Source organism: Petromyzon marinus, chromosome 6 (assembly GCF_048934315.1).
Source record: "Petromyzon marinus isolate PM22_M1 ecotype Great Lakes invasive population chromosome 6, UKy_Petmar_22M1.pri1.0, whole genome shotgun sequence".
Classification (NCBI taxonomy): domain Eukaryota; kingdom Metazoa; phylum Chordata; class Hyperoartia; order Petromyzontiformes; family Petromyzontidae; genus Petromyzon; species Petromyzon marinus.
This window is the reverse complement of record NC_133672.1, coordinates 3,705,362-3,718,586: the sequence shown is the minus strand read 5'-3', so window position 1 is coordinate 3,718,586 and position 13,225 is coordinate 3,705,362. Positions and strand designations below refer to the sequence as shown.

At 48.3% G+C, this 13,225-nt stretch overlaps 1 long non-coding RNA gene across 1 annotated transcript; it reads left to right on the top strand.

Annotated features, from left to right (window-relative positions):
• Positions 1-457: 457 nt before the first annotated feature.
• LOC142923160 (uncharacterized) lies at positions 458-13,208 on the top strand. Its single transcript, XR_012940567.1, has 3 exons — positions 458-1,585; positions 11,673-11,872; positions 12,507-13,208. It is a non-coding gene; the product is annotated as an uncharacterized LOC142923160 (long non-coding RNA).
• The last annotated feature ends 17 nt before the right edge of the window (positions 13,209-13,225 follow it).

Genomic DNA, 13,225 nt, shown 5'->3' with positions numbered 1-13,225 from the left:
AATGCATGTGGCCTGCAAAACAATAATGTTGGAAAACGTAATAAATATATATTTTTACCGCATTCTCCTAATTATAAGACACTCTTGAAAGTTAAGACGCACAGAAATCGTCTGCACGGTGTCAATAAAGTTATACAAATCTGGTGTCTCACACACATACCGGATTATACGACGCACTCCCAACTTTTGCTTTAAAATACAAGGGGCGACGGTGGTGGAGGGGAGGGTTCTGTGCGTCTTATAATCAGGACAACAGAAAATACGGTAGCTGTGATGAGAGATAACTACCGGGAAAATCTAAACTTACATCAACATGTGTATATGTTTGTTGAACTTCCTTCGCACCGTACGAAGCCAACCGTTGTTAATCCGAGGCGCGGCGGAACGGCAACAAACTAACCACAAAAGGCAATTCGAAAGAAATTATTATTTTCCATCTAGATTTAAAAGCTCCAATGTTATCGTTAGAAAGTATACCTCGTCGGCCGGAGTGGGTTTGTCCGCATCTCTCGGCTCCGACGCGAAGGGACTCACTGCTGAAAAACAATGACAACAACGATTCCAACAACAACAAAACTCCACGGTCAAGTTGGGCTCGCAGTTATGGCGCTCCAATGACGTCACGACCCCCCCCCCCCGACGCTTCAATAAACCGACTATGACGTCACTGGAGAGCTGCAGTGGAGCGGATCGATGGCCGCCGTCGAAGTACCTTCAAAAAATTCATTGACCCTGTACCCCATTAACGGCGCTTCAAATCTCGTGTCGAAGCAGCGCCTCGCTCGCATCCGTGTGACACCGATGTCCACAAGATAAAACAAATAATAATAGCCACCACTCGCGCAGCCAATTAGTAATGGGTTTGCCACGTAAACAAAACGTGGCCAATTAGTTACTACTTCAGCACACTGGTGTGTTGAAAAGTAAACCCTAAACGTTTACGCTTGGAGCACGACGTTTCGCTGGTGATTACAACCAACTTCATCAGCCGATTATCCAGAATCATGGCATCTGTTTAATTAGTGTTGAGGTTTGCGGGGAGTAGGGTTGGTGGGTTGCTGAAAGAGATTTAGTGGTGGTGGGGGAAAAGGGGGGAGACACGGTTGTCTATTAATGTATAACAACGTAACAGCCATTTCAACCAGCGACTCACGGTGACAGCGCTCGTCTCGCGCGTGCTACGCGGCCGCGTTAGCCACGCTCGCCTTCTCTCTGTCCCATCCCATCATCCTCCTCCTACACAATCCTCCATCCTCCCCTCCATTAGCTGACGAGGCGCGGGGTTGTGCCGTGGAGTGCGCTTCAGGGCTTGTGTATGGCGCTCCGCAGCTTTCTGTGGGCGATCTGATTAGTTGGGGGGGGGGGGGGTGACAATAGCGAGAGGAAGAGAACGCCAACCCCAGCACGGCCTCGCGTTCTCTCCTCTCTCCGTGGGGAGCGCGGAGAGATGTTTTATATTTTTATTTATTTATTAGCTAGCTCTTTGTTGCGGGGACCACGCACTGCGAAATCTGTAGCGGGCGAACCAGCGGCGCACGGCGAACAGTTCCTCATTCCCGCCTGCCTGCCTGCGCATTGCGATCGGGTAACCCATCAATTAAAAATAAAATATGGTGGTGGCTTTCGCGATCAATTCGCGGGTGCGTGCTCGTTAAAAAATAATAATGAGCTCACTTGGTGGCCACGTGGACTATCGTCGCTTTTGGGGAACGGACCGGACCTCCTTGTGTGTTTGTGCGTGCGTATATGTGTGTTGTGTGTTGGAGTGTTCACGTGCATGGCTCTTCGCGCACGTGTTTGTGAGTGTATTTGTGATTGTGTGCATTTGTGATGCGTGTATTTGTGATGTATCAGTGTGTGTGTGGCGTGCAGGGGTTGGCTCGCTGCGCCTCCGCACCCGGCGACTCGAGTTCGATTCCCGCTCACGGTCAACGTCAGCGACAATTATCTGAACCAGTCGTGGGCATCCCCTAGGTAGACTCAGCCTTTAGCGAGTACAGTACCTGGTGCGGTATGTAAACATCGCCAAAGTCAACCGGGCGTGGTGCTTGCCACTAACCCATACGTGTTAGTGGGTTAGTGGCAACAGCACTTGTCCGAACAGTCTGTTAAGGATATACGGGGAATCTTTGTCTTTGTGTGTGATTGTATGTGTAATATGCTTGTGATTGGACGTACGATTGGCTGTGTGTGATTGTATATGTGACTGTGTGTAATTGTGTGTGATTGTATGTCTCCGTAATTATGTGTGTGTGTGTTAATGTTTGTCGGTTTGTCTTTATGTTACGTATATATGTGATATCTGGCAAAATAAATGTTTGCAGTCCATTTTGAGAATAATATATTTGAGAGGCGGATCGTCATTATTTTTGCGTATACTTTATAATGCGCACGTTGTATGTGTACATGAAGCCTTGTTGGTGTACACACATTCACATACATACGGGGACAGTAGACAGATTGTACTGGCGTGTGCACGTATTGCCAATTCTTGATTTGATGACCTATGCCCTAGAATATAAAAATAAGTGTTCTAATGTCAGCAAACTGATTTGCATGCAATGGCAGAACCGTGGCGCTGTAGTTATCGCGGCGTCCTCTGAACCTGCCCATCTGAGTTCGATTCCCGGCTACGACTACTTCTACTACCCATGGCGAACATCAGTCGCGAGTGATAACTGAACCGATCTTGCCCCCTAGCCACACCCCCCCCCCCCCCTTTCACTAACCCGCTCTATTAAACCAGCGAGGTGAAGTATGGCCAAACAACCCCCGTTACCGATAGGGTGTGGGACGGCTTTTATCCAGTTGTGGCTTGACAAAGAGTTATACATCACACGTGAAGAGTATACGGCACTTATATCTGTGATAAAGAGCTTCATAGCTCATCAGATTCTTCCATTATTAATACATATTCTGAGTCTGAAATATAATACATTAATGAGCGCTGCTGTGCATGCGTATTAACATATACTGTATGGATATATAGTCATCCGGTATATATCATCACGTTCTTACGACGTGTTCATTCGTATCCAATCGTGGGAGCAAGGGCGTCCGGGTGCAATGCGCTCACGCGCCGTTGAACCAAATTCGCTCGGCCGACGTGAACACTGCTACTGCCAATTGTTGCAAACATACAGAGCCTCCCCTTCGGTGGACTCAGCCCGAAAAAAAGTATCACCCTCCACCACCCCCCAAGCGGGTACTTGTTGCAAAGTGGGTACATTTTCAGCGGCGTATTTTGGGTTATGAACGACCGGGTACCCCATCCTAACTGCGCCCGTGCATCGGAGGCAACGGTTCCCAGGTCAAATCTAGTGCAGGGGGTGTAATTGTTTATCCTCGATTACACAACAGGCTCAGTGCAGGGTGGCAGTGTCGGTGCGGGAGGCGTCACGGACGAACCCAGACATTGCCTCCTCCTTCTCTCGTACGGCCCATGCAGCTGCAGAGCATCAACTTACAATTTCACATTCGTCGACATTGCCCTGCAATGTGAAGCCCAACAGACGTCTCTGGTTTTGCTGTAGTGTTTAAATAAAACCACAAAGGCGCCAGAGTGGCTCGGTAGTGAGTGTGCTGTGTTCTCGACAGCTGCTCGCTACGTACCTCTACCACCCGAGTTCGATTCGCGCTCACGGCCAGCACCCCCAATGGCGATTATATCAGAACCGCTCCTGGGCCTCGGCCAAGGTCGACTCAAACCTCAAACAAAATGAGGACCCGATGCGATGTGTAGACATCGCCACTGGGGGAGACAAAGGCAGCCGGGCGGAGTGCTGGCCGCCCATGGCAACGTGCGCCGTGCTGGCCTTCACAGGAGCTCGCTAACAGAACTTGCCGCAAAAGTCTGTTAAAGACTATACGGGGGAGCTTTGTCTTTGCTACCAACACGACCCACGTCACAACGGTATCATGTTTGTGTGTGCACGCAACATACGTGGCAGAGGGTCGACGGTGCCCTGCGCTATGAACCTGGCCACCTCGCTTCCATTCCCGTCTGCACCTCGTTTTCATGGCATCCCCATTCGCATATAAAAGTGGTGAAGTATGGTCAAACGAACCCCCTCGCGACTAATGCGGCGTGAGGGAGGCTTTCATCCAAAAGTGGATTGACAAATGGTTGTGAATCATTATTCTGAATATCGCCAGCATTATGAATGCACTGCATATCTTAATGTGCAATGTATATACGTTTACAATTACGGAGAAAGGTATTTATATGAAATATGCGTGCATCGCAATCATAGTATATATTGCTTTTCAAATCGACAATTCATAACATTAATACAGTTATTCTACTATAATGCTCTGTGTAGACTTTCATGATTAAAATTAAAACTATGCTGAGACAGCATTTTTGTAGGCATGATATAAAATGTTAGGTCAAAGCACCATTTTTAAGACGTAAGCTTAAACATATTTCTCCCCAACTTGATTTTATCTCGGTATTATTACTATGATGTGAATCAATTGATAATTATTTTTTAAAAAATGTTATATCAAGGGCTCTAAATGTATCCTATAGGGAGATAAAAACACGCTGTGGAAATATAATAAGTCAGAAGCATTAGCCATTATTTATGCACTGCTGGATGAAGGCCTGCCTCCCCCCCACACACGCCGTTCACCGTTTCTCTCGTCCGGCCGCCTTTGTCTCCCCCAGTGGCGATGTTTACACACCGCACCAGGCACTTCCTTATCACCACGATCACAACGCCTGTCGACTCCTGGAGCGGTCACGCACCATAGCAGGACCTGGCCAGAGCTGCAGGCCAGGATACATCATGGACACCGCGGTGGCTGGGATATGTTAACTACCTCGCCTGGTATACCGGAGGTCGTGGGTTTGATCCCGATCCTGACGCCTGCTGCTGTATTTTTATTGGCGTTTGCGTGTCTCTCTCTCTCTCTCCCCGTAGTCGCGTGGATTTTCTCCAGGTCCTACGGTTGTTCCCTCCACGTTGAAAATTATCATCACGCGTTTGGAGTACATGACTGCTATACATTTACACACGATTGAGACAATTCCGTTGAGCTATCATTTTGTGGCCAAGTCGCTACTAAAAAAAGAGCTACATTACTCAGTGGGGCCTTACCTGGTAAAGATAAAACAAAGTTAAATTTTAGTTAATCAGCGTCATCACCGCGTGCACGTTACTGGATGCACGCGATTGTGGTTCGGCACGAGACGAGAAGAAGGAGACCACCACCACCATCATCACCATCATCATCACCATCATCACCATCAGCAGCAGTAGCCATTGTCTAATCACTGCTGGGTAAACACTTCTCCACTTTTTTCAAATTTTCTTGTTGTGGTTTTCACACCTGATAATGATTGCTTGTATTGCAGTCGAAACGTCGTGAGAATTTTATTGTTTAATATTTTTATTATTTTATTGTTTCCCTTCTACGTGACTTTACCGAAAGAACCAAGAATATACTTCTCCTCGCTGTCAACATCCTTCACCAGAACTGCAATGCCACATTGCTGTTTGTTGTTATTGTAATAAAACCACGTGTCTTCATCGGCAGATTCCATTCATATAAGGCGGTGAATGCGACTGGCACATATTTAATTGCCGAGTTAACCCCCCCCCCTCCCCATCGCTACTCTTCCCTCCTCAACATTGAGATTTAATGATGCGATAGAAGCACAAAGTTGACGAAGCGTTTTCATGACTAATGACGGATGGCTCGTTAACATTAAGATTCCGAATAGAAGACGACATTTTTTTTAGCAACTCGTCCACAGACTGTTTACCTTAATTGGGCGCACTACAAGTCAATTGGGTATTGGTACAAAAAAATATTAAAGATTACATCAATTACACGATCACAGATGTGTGATACGCAAAAGCCGCGCCTCCCTTTACCACCACAGAGCTAAATTTTGATTTAAAGCTTTCGTGACTGCAGTAATTCATATTCTTAGTTTTTTCGGTAAAGTCACGTTGAAGAGAAACAACAAAATAACAAAATATATATAAAACAATAAAAAATTCTCACGACGTTTCGACCATAACTCAAACGGTCATCATCAGGTGTGTTTGACAAGGACCACAAACGTGGTCCACACATCTTGTGACCGACCCCAGATTTAATTCTCTGAAATGTATTTTTAAAGGTAAGGTTTAAAAATAAAAGTGAATTTCCAATGGGAGGGGGGCAATGTTAGGGGTCAACTATTTTTGGGGGGGGTAGGGTGGGGGGGTCACGAGACATCTAGACCACACTCTGCAGAGAATGCCTTCACTAAAAAAATATCATCTACGGATACATCCTATCAGCCACACTGCGTTATTTCTTTCTTTCTGGAACTGCATCATTTCAGCAGCATTGGTTCAATGCAAGCAAACAATGGACCCGGTCGTGCGGTCTGATTGAATGCGTATGGCGGGACAGCACACCAAGGTGTACTGTTTACGTATTTATTTTGTTCGGTATATTCTCCCCAAGAACACTGAAGATATTTTATTGACTACAGCTGGGTATTTACACTCTCAGGATCATGTTTATTTTATCATCATCATCATCATCATCATCTATTATCATCCTTCACCCATCGTAGCCCATGGAGAAAAACAAATCCTCAGCCATCAGTTGAATCGCGTGCACGCTTATGTACGTGATGCGCAAGTGTTTGCCCATCACGCTCCGTATCTCGCACACGGTTCGTCGAAGAGAAAACAAACTCGACACCGCAAACGCTTTTCTTGGCTACGACAGTCCCGCAAAATTGGCGCCTTTGCCAAATGCACAACATTTTGCCCCGCGAAACATTAAAAAAAAAACATTTGAATAAAAAAAACGTCGCCCAGTAGAAAGAAAAATAGAGCCAACATCGTCCGCAAAAGTGACACGCGTTTTATTGGTAGAATTCTCCCGAAGCTTCGGTTTGCCCCCGTCCGATGAACATCAAAACCCCTTTCCGCGTGGCGTCATCGTCCCGTGAAGCCACGAGCGGGGCTACGACGCGGCGGTGACGTCACAACGGGCTCACTAACGCCGTGCTGACGTCATCGTACTTGACGACGAATCCTTAGGGGCAGCGCACGACGGCAAGGGCGTGAGGTGTCGCTATGTCCCGCGCAAAAGGCGCGGGCAGTGTTAGTGTACATACGCATATAGGAACTATATTTTTTATTTCAACTATTTTTTATTTTTTTACCAGGTAAGGCCCACTGAGCTATATATACCTTTTTTTTTTTAAAGAAGCGACCTTTCTCTCACAAATGATAGCTCAACAAAGTGACTTATCACGTGTAAATGTACAGTAGTAAAACACTCTCAAACGCACGCTTTGTCAATGTTGAGGGTAAAACCGGGAGGACCCTGTGAAAAATCCAAGCGACCGCGGAGAGAACATGAAGACTCCAAATATCCATGGCTCAGGGTCGGGATCGAACCCACGCCCTCCTGTATAACCACGTGAGCCAGTTAACATCTCGTCGGAACAGCGTTCCGGATTGTTCCAGCTGAAAGTAAGCACCGCCTTCTTCTAGAATCTTTTAGAGTCTTCGACAATTCGCATGGATTTTACCTGCGCAGTGTTAACGGATTATCTGCAGACTTGACACACACCACGTGTGACCAAAACATTATGCACCAGGCATGTGGCATTACGCGTTTGTGCGGCGTTACGCGTCTTGTAACACGCGCCGCACGGACCTGTTGGAAAGCACCGAGTGTTCCGTGTGAATTTTGAACTTCTTTCGCACCGTACATAGCCAACCGTGGCTAATCGGAGGTGCGGGGACGGTAGGGGGGGGGGCGAAGGACAACAAACGAAACACAAAAAGCAGTCGTAATCAAATTAGTTTAAAATCATTTGCGACGATACAACGAGAGGCGACCTCAACGGGGAGATGGAGCGATGGAAGCGGATCGCGCGCCGGCAGGAAGTCTACGGATCCGTGAGAAGACGGCCACAGCTTTGGGGGAGGCCTACTCCATCCATCCAGCAGTGGATGATTTATGATTTCACCAGATTTGCGCATATGGTAACGACTTGTAAGCCACTATGTGACAGATACATTGCTATCCATAAAAAAAGCTGAATGATAGTCACGTGAATATACTCTTAAAAAAGCGCACAACTTTATCTGTGTGATGAACGCTGCACTTTCCGTCGTCTTCATGCAGGGGGCGCTGCAAACCTACGCACCCCCTGCATGAACGACGGAGGCGCAGGGACAGACGTTCGATTACGTTGGTTATCGATCTGCAGACGGCGGTCTTCTCGCACGGTCAGCAGCTCGATGTCGCCTGATCTCGATCCCGCAATCCCAAACAGGTGAAAGTCCGCATCGAACCGAACCCCCAGCAAGGCCATCTACTTAACACGCGAAATGTCGTTTTCAATAAAGTCTTCCAGATGTAAAATGATATAAGCTTTTAATGAAGAGATGCAATTATCTAATTCAAAACATAATACAATTCAAAGATGTTTAATTTTAAAGCTTCAAAACGGAGCATCGGGTGCTTGCGTGAATGCGTCGTTCGTGTGCAATTTTTTTCGTGATTTTCCTGGCCGATGGCGCCCCCGGACAACTCCTAGTTGTATATAGGCATATATAGATTTTTTTATTATTTAAATAGACACGTTGAAATAAAAGTGACTCCCAGCATCTCTGCGTTCGAGTCCCTCTGAGTGACGATTAGTCGCAGAATTCTGCGAGTATCGAGATGAATATCGAGACACGACGGTGCCCGGATAACTTCTCCGATTCGTTTTCTGGTTTGTACCGCGCGATACAGTATACGCACTGGTGTCTGACGTTTCGTTGCGCGTGCTGCCGGAAATTCATTCAATTCCCAAAAAAACTCTCAGTTCCCGAAGATGCCCGTGGATCGAAGCGTCGGACATCAACATGTTACGACCAGGAAACACATCGGGAGTCTTCTTCTTCTTCTTTCGTATGGCATTGTGAAAAGCATCGTTTTTGTATTTTTTTTCTTAATGATCGTCATAAATGAATGCGACAGGTTCCTCATCCAGTCCAATGATGTGGTTGACGCAATGTGGATTTCAGTGATACCCAGAGTGTGTGCAGCACAACCGCGAACAGCTGTACCCAGTCGACGTGATGTCTCGCTGTCTCCGTAGAACATCTGATGGCGAGCTCCAAAGGAATCACGTGTGCTGCTGTAAGACTCCGGGGTATTGATTAAGTATTGTGGAGTTTATCCAGTACTATTAAGTATCGGCGTTGTCATCATGCGCCATCATCGAACCCCCAGCAAGGCCATCTACTTAGCACGCGAAATGTCGTTTTCAATAAAGTCTTCCAGATGTAAAATTATATAAGCTTTTCATGAAGAAATACAATTATCTGATTCAAAACATAATGCAATTCAAAGATGTTTCATTTTAAAACTTCAAAACGGAGCATCGTGTGCTTGCGTGAATGCTTCGTTTCACCGCTGGGTGGATGGAGTAGTATCGGCGTCGTCATCATGAGCCATCATCAAGGAGTCGGCATCTCTCAATGGTCGTGTGATATGGCATTGATACATTATCAGTTCTTTATATCGTGTGTTCTGCAAGAAAAGCCTTTTATTTGGTGAATGGAACTAGATAAGGCAATGCACATGTTGCAGATCGTTTAAGGGGAAGAGGCGACTGTAACGAAGGATACAGATTCACCGCATAGCCTTAACGCACTTTGGGGCAAGTGCCGTTAGTGAGCACCAGTTGATGGCTGGAATAGCTAAGGAGTGGTGGTCGTGGTGTGACAAGCACCACGCCCGGCCGCCTTCGTCTCACCGGTACTGATGTTTCCACACCACCGCACCAGGTACCGATCTGTGATGCCTTCATCAGACTGTTGGAACAAATGTTGTTTGCGAGCACCTACGAAGGCCGGCACGGCACACGAGGTTGATTCGTGGCAATAAATAACAAGGCCCGGTCGCCCATCGTCTCCCTCCTGGCGATGGTTGCACACCGCGCCAGGTGCTCATCTGAGGCCGGGTCTACCGAGCGGAGCCTCGTAGGCCGATTTGGATGATGATTGTCGCCGGGGTTGGTGGGCCGCGAGCGGTAATCGAATCCGGGGTCGTGGGGGTTCGTAGCGGCGGCGCGCTAACTGCTGCGCCACCGCTCGCACCGGCGGACACGCGCACACACTCGGCGGGCACGCGCGCGCGTGATCGATGGCCGCGGTTGCATCGTGCGTGGGCCCACGCGGGCAGCGAGGAGCGACGCCTCCTTGATTTCACTGCTACCATCAGAGTGGTCAAGTATGGTCAACCAAAACTCCCCGTGACCGATACGGCGCGTGGAGGCCTTAGTACACAATACTCTATCGGCCACGAGTCAAATAAAATAATTCTCAGATGTACCACAGCAAGAATGTTAAGATGTGTGTATATATGTCTGTACACATTTCTTTCAACAAACGTGGCCGATGTTCGCAACTGAACAGAAACATCTCACTGCGCGGGCCGGTCGTTGCGCCCGTACCACGGAGCTCTCCCCGATGTCTTCTCGGAACCGAATGCGGAATTCAGATTCCCAAGGAGCAGTGAGAACGTACGGCGATGCGTCGGACATCGTGGCGAACAGCACCCGGGCTACGGACCGGACAACACACGGAGAGCCGGACAAAAAAAAAAAGATAGATTCCGTCTACCACGAACTCCATTCATCTCTTAATCAAAGACGCGCATCACTCTACAAAACCTCACCTCTCTCCTTGCCGCCTCCTAGCCAAGTGTGTCTCTCTACGTACACGTAAATAAATACAAATACCTACACATCCCATCGGCCACCACGCCTCTTCTGGTGGAGCGCCTCTTTTCATCGGCATCGGTTTCATACATCGCAAACTCTCAAAATTCGACGTGCGGTGCCTCATCAGCGGAGTTCAGGCCTCTCTCAACAAGCGCGCTGGAGATTCAGCGGGTCCGATAAACAACCCGTGAGAGCCTTCCCGGTTCCCTTTGATGCACCCCTGAAGAGAACAACCCCAACCCCCCCCCACACCCCCTCCCAAAAAGGGAAAATAAAACATGGGAAAAGCGGGGCTACGCGTCGACGAAGTTTTGGGTGTTGTGAGTGTCTGCTGATGCTGCTGGGTGCAACACGCGCGGCGTGAAACCGCACCGCGGTGCCCGGGGTCTCGACACCACTCACGGCGTCTCTCTTAGCTACAGACCCCGCTGGCGCCGGGGCTTAGGGGGTCGCCGTTGTTTGAACAGAGAGCTGTTTGCACAAGCCAGCGTCCCTCTCTCCCAAGACGAGGTTTACAAGACGCAGAGACGTTGGAGGGAAGAAAGGAAGGGATGAGTGGGGGGGGGGGTGAAGCGAGGGAGGAAGGGGGTGGGGGATAGTTGCTGACTTTAAGAAGTTCCGATACTCTTTATTTTATTTTGGCGTGGCACCACCTCGAACCCACGAAACCGAACGGACGCGCGTGCAACAGCCTCATGGGCACCTCCAGCGTGTCACCGTCCTCTCTGTACCCAAGACGAGGAGGGGGCACCGCCTGATCGAGGCTTGAGTTAACCGCTCGCCCAGCCAGGGAGATATCACCATCGTTGTTGTTGTTGTTCTACGATGCTTGTCGTATAGCTCACTATTCGCTGGGAGTTCGTTTTTTTTTCACACCGCACGTAACCAACCGTCGTGTTAATCGGAGGTTGTTTTTTTTTTCCTTCAGCACCGAGACAGACGACGACGACGACAACGACGATCGCACTCTCAGCTTCTTCTGGTGCGGAGCCGGTGAGGAGGGGAGGGGAGAGAGAATCTCACTTCGTGTGGGGAGAGATTCTCGAAGGAATTCAGTCGCTCAAGTCGCTCGCAGCACGCGACCCACCGATTTGCAGCCGTGCCGACCGCCACTACCACAGCAACAAGGTGCGCGATAGTCTCGCGGGCGGCGGGGGATGATGGACTTTGGTAGTGTTTGTAAACACGAGTTGGGGGTGGAGGGGGGGGCGATGTGGAGAATGGGGGTGGAGGGATGCACGCTCCTGGCATGGCTCTCCGCCGCGATGTTCACTCGGCACTTTGGATACGGCGCCGCCGTTAAAGGTGTCCCGATTGGCAAGGGACATTGCCCGAAACGTCGCCTATGATATTTTGTTTTTCGCCTTTTTCAGGCCACTTCGATGTCGACGAACGTGGCGCGTTTGTTTTTGCCGCTGCCATCGCCAGCATCGCTCAAGAATCGATACAAATAATTGATACAAATCTGGTCACACGCACCTTCCGGATTATAAGACGCACCATCTAAGCGTTTGCTTTTAAACACATGGGAGGAGGGGGGAGTGGGCAAAATAGCGTCTCGTAATCCTGACAATGCGGCTGTAACAATTGAAGTTATGTCGACGCTTAGGGTTATACACATGCGCAAACAGTACACTTACGCTACGTATAGGTATAGTTCTGCACACACTTTCTACTGAGTCGAACGGACATTTCTCAGCGTCTTAGCAAAAGAAAGGATCGTCACGCCGGCAATTTCAATTCACCGATTGGTCTTTTCCAGGATACATCGTCAGTGGTCCGGGATCGAACCCACGGACTTCCTGCGAACCAGGCGAGGGAGATGACATCTCCTCGCCACCGCGGCACTCTGGACGCCTTCACACAACGACAGTGACTTTTTCTTGCATCGTCATCTTCATATTACAATCATTTAACCAGACATAATCTAGCCCCCAACTAACGTTAGAGGTGAATATATCGCCGATGTAGTCCACCAGTGTAAAGGATGTGCGCATAGGTCTGATCAAACGACCAATACGATGTCGTCAATAATTTATTCCTATTCACCCCTCTTATATAACTGACGTCAGTAGTTTGTATATATATGCAGTACGTAAATGTAAGCGTATATTAAACAGTGTTGACAAACATAACGTCGGTTGGCACGCAAGTTAAACATTGGTACGTTAGCACATGACGAATGTTATGTATGTGTTATGTATGTGTCGCCCATCCCCCCTCTCAACCTCGTAATATTTTCCGGAGCTCAGTCCCTGGAAAGCTCCAGTTGTCTAAATGGAACCAATGTATACCAACGCTTCTTCATGTATTGGTGCGGTTGATGGAATGAGATGAGATAATTACTCTGCAATCATAATACCACATGATGTGGTTGCAAGCCGAGTTTTGTGTTTTTTATTGCTTTAAATGGTTTTATCGTGGTTAGTAAAATGCGTGGACACTATCCAGGTGTGTGGGTGTGTGTGTGGAGTGTTGTTT